This window comes from Apaloderma vittatum, unplaced genomic scaffold (genome assembly GCF_000703405.1).
Source record: "Apaloderma vittatum isolate BGI_N311 unplaced genomic scaffold, ASM70340v1 scaffold2995, whole genome shotgun sequence".
NCBI classification, from domain to species: domain Eukaryota; kingdom Metazoa; phylum Chordata; class Aves; order Trogoniformes; family Trogonidae; genus Apaloderma; species Apaloderma vittatum.
Genome location: NW_009715277.1, coordinates 9723 through 14202, shown reverse-complemented (window position 1 = coordinate 14202; position 4480 = coordinate 9723).

The window sequence follows — 4480 nt, the reverse complement described above, 5'->3', positions numbered from 1 at the left end:
GAGGTCCCTTCCAACCCTGACAGTTCTAGGACTCTATGGTGTGGGGCTGCACTTGCAGCACCCTGGGCTTGGGCTGCTCCTGGTGGCCACCATCTCAGCAGAGAGGTGACAGGCTGTGGTGCCATTCCATGTTCATCATTACTGGTCCCACCTGAGCGCAGCCTAACCCCATCCCTTTGTGCTCCTTCTGCTCCTACAGGGCTCAGCATCAGCCACTGCTTCTTCCCCTGGCCCTGGGACACGGTTAAAGAGATGGAGGGCTCTGGCTTACCCTGGATCTGGGTAACCTTTAGGATCTTTCTCTGGATGCTCCTTTGCATCTCCTCCGTGATGTCGGGCAGGGTTCTGGGGAGCCCACCACGCCACTGGCCATCAGGACAGGTGAGACCAGTGCTCACGGCGTCTGTGGGTGAGCTGCCACTGGGTGGAGGACATGGGGGACTTGGGCCAGCTCTCGTGCCAACAGCTGCCTCGCATCGGGCAGAAGCCGCTTCCAGTTCCACCAGCTTAGCTCCGCAGCAGGGAGGTGCCATCTCTAACCAGCATCACTGGGGGCTGAGCTGGCTCCCGGGTACAAAATGGTCTTTCAGAGGAAGAAGCTTAATTTTTTAATACCTGGAAGAGGCTGCCTGCCTGGAGGCAGACGCAAGCGAGGCCGATGCCTTTTTGCTTCCTTACAGCAACCTGCATCTCTCTAGGAACAGCACCGTGTACGCGCTGTGTGAAATCACATAGATAGTATGTTATTTTTTTCCTGTACAGCAGCAATGCACTACGGCTTGTTCAAACCCAGGCGCTACAGACAGGTTCAACAGCGGTAACACATTAAGGTCAAGAAGGGTTTTAGCTGGAGAAATGAATCCTCTTTATAAATGCCTGAAACATAAACGAACTAATGTATTTTAAAGGATTTTGATTATTTTGGAAGGCTCATTCATCCATGTTTTCTACAACTGCGCTAATTTGAGGGAGCTTCCTACAATTCTCAGCCATGGAGACATCTAAATATAGATCACGGAGACACCTAGATAGAGACATCTAGACATAGACTCTGTAAAATCCTAAGAAAGAGGAAAATCTACAGGTTCAGCAAGCATCGCCACAAGCTCTGGCCTCAAGAAATGCAAGTCAGGCAGAGCATCTCCTGCTTCATTCACATTTTATTTACTGTTTTCTGAAATACAATATTAGTAACAACCCACAGAAGAGTTACAGGAAAAAAAATACAACCAGATTTTAAAATGCGTATCCGTACAGTCTCTCTGACAGTGATTAAGAAATAAACGACTTCTTTTGACACTCCAAATAGTATTCATTCAAAAGCACAACTTTTAGTGGCTTGGGGACCAAATTCTGATCCATAGGAAAATCCTACAGTTAGGAGGAGAGGGGAGTGGCAAGGGGAGGAAGAGAAAAGGAATTATTCCGTTCAGCCCTCCCCTGTAGCTCCTTGTCTTCTGAATTCGTAGGAAAACCATGCCTTGTGTTATTCCCAAATGATTCTGAGAGCGTGATGTGTGTATTTGTGTTCACTCCTGCCCTTCTCACAGAGAACACCTGAGCGGCCAACTGTACGAATTCACATACAAGACTTTTACCACGTATCAGCACTGCTTCTCCCCAGCACGTCTGCGTCCATCAGCGTGTGGATACCGGCGTCCTTACAGAACGGCAGTTCAGTATTTCAAACTATACTGAAATTCCAGGCGGTGACACCAGATTCAAAGGGACAGTGTGAAAATGAAAGTCCCCAAAGGAGTCTTCTTCATGCCTTCTCCATTTGTCCGTGAAGTGTCAGAAGATCCTCAGTTTATTTTCCACAGTCTACGACTGAAGGAAATATTTATCACTCCCGTCCACCCTTACACATGGACCCCACCACCGTTTCCCAGAATCAACCGGAGGGATTGCAAGTATTTATACTCAGCAACCCCGTTAAAATACGGAAACGACCGCAGTGCGTACGTCTGACGATGTAAAGCACGTACGCGCTGAAGCAAAGCTGTCTGCTCCTGACACGTGAGGAGCGTAACGCTTGGCACGACCAATATTTAAGTTGCACAATAGGAGATTAAAACTGACTAAAAGCTGTTCTAATCGCAGCCTCCTTCTGTAGCAAAAATCTTTGTCTCCATTGTTATCTTGTTTGTTTGCTTTTCCGGAACACATCAGGATCATTTAGTCTCTGCCTTTTAAATCCTGGATTTCTTGTTAACGTGTGAATTCTTTCAGGTCTAACTTTTTACACCTATTTCTGCAGCAACAAACGCTCCTCCCACCAACTCCTCCCAACCCTTAAGAGCTGCACGAACCCGAGATTTCTTAATATTTGCGTATGGTTCCAGTCCCTTCCTTATAACCGGACATGTTCCAGTAAAAACACATAGAGAAATCTCAGATTGCTCCGAGAGTGAATATTCCACTCAACAGTGAAATAAGTTTTAGACGTTAGTGCCAATAAATGCCAAGTGTTTTTCATGACTCGCGATGGGGTTGCGCCGTACTTCACGTGGCTTTGTGCGTGTTCGCTTTTCTATAACTCAGGAAAACTCTTGAGAAGAGGAATCACCAGCGCTGGTGACTGGTGACCAAAAGCAAGTTACACCTCCAGGGATCGAGAAAAGCAGGTAAACGAAAGCTGGCTGTCTGAATAAAAACGGTTTGGAGGGAGAACATCCCTATAAACTGTCATTATAATGTAACTCACAGGCTGCAGAATTAGGGAGCAGCTATGAATTTAGCACAGCGTGTGCTCTGAAACAGCAACTGTCTTTGTATAACGTATGTTTGACTGCATCGCCAGTGATTCACCGCTGCCTTCACCTCCTCGGTTAGCAGGCACAGCGGCGGCGGCGTTAGAAATAGCACCTCATGCTCAAAAGGTGTTTATTCTGCTCAGCAATTTAGAGGCATCTCAAGTTTTTCTGTTCCCCCCGAAGCCTGTCTTCACTCGTGTCTTTACGCTTGTTGGAACCTTTGCGTCTTGCTGCCAGTCGAAGAGAGGTTATTCTCCATCTCCCCGTGTATAACTAAATGGCCAGCCCTACCTTTGCCCAATTCAGCTACACATCAGTGAGTATTCAAATCATCCCTCTTTTCCAAATTAAACTGATGGGTTGAAGCACTCGAGGAGAAGACCTGGGTTCGGTTCTCTCGACAGTCTGTGGGGCACCAAACCCCCTATTTCCCTGCCAGCAGAACCACCCCAGTTCCTAGGGGTCAGGTTGGGGCACTCTTCATTTCTTATTTAGACTTTTAAGAAACTGCTTTTAGTGTGAGCGCTACTACTGCCCAAAACACAGGAAAAGGGGTGGAAGCAAAGGGAAGGTGTAAATGCTCTAGGTTAAGCTGTGCGTAGTGCTTTTATGGGCTCCTCTTACTTGCCTTTCACCAGAAAATGCAGTAATGATTCAACCCTCCCAGGGAATATTTGTATTTTGCTGAAACGGAATGAAGCAGTAGGGATCCAGAGCTGTAAAGGGTGTAGAACAGGTTCCTTCCTCCCTTCCAAATGAGAACTGAGCCCACTGCTCTTACATTTGGATAAACTCCAGCTGACAGGAAAGAAATTACTACAGGTGAGTATGATTTAAATCCTGACATACAAGAACTGTTACGGATTGAGTAAAATATACTCTCAAGGGTGTGAGTTAAAAAGAAATACTGTAAATAGTCCCCCAAAGCTCTATTACCATGAATTCAGCAAAGGCTTATCTGTTTCTTTTGATGAAAGTGGGTACACTCGTGGTATTTTCCAGATCACAACCATATTACCTGCACAGATCATCACTGTGAACGTCCAACTGACTGGAAAACTCATTTCAGAAATAAGATTCCCACAGGAGTTGCTTCACGTCATCAGGACCAACCTCCAGCACGGATTACTGCCGCTTTATCATTCAAGACAGGCATAGGGAAAAGAGTTCTTCCCAGTAAGGCTCGAACTGGAAGAATATGGTGACTCAAGCTGGAACTGGGCCACCGAATCCTGTTTACAATCCTCAAAATTCACAGAACTTGCCAGGTTTAATGGTTCTGAGGGTCCCAAGCCTGGTCAATGCTTTCTACCGACGTGGTCCCATGCGCATCGAGCTGGTTTAGCATCAAGTCAGACAGGGGCAGCAGTTTGGAACAGGCTGCCAAGAGCTGCAGAAGGTGCATTTTTAGCGTCAGCGTGCTGTTTTGTGGTGTTCATGCAGTTACAGCTTGAAGAGTAGAAATATATTTACCCCACCGTTTTTACAACAGTAACAAAACGCTTCTTTTTTGCGTGTTCACAGGTCAGCTTAACGTAAGGACAGACGAGGTGCTCTGGGAAACAAGAACACAAGCAACGCTGAGCTTCGCAGACCTGCGCGAAGCACTGAAACTCTAAATTAAAAACTTGGTTTTTGCATTTTTTCCCTTCGATCTCGTTAGAGAGAGTGGGAAATGTTCCAGAGGGTCTCTCATGCGTACGTAGCGATCTGCATAGGGAAAG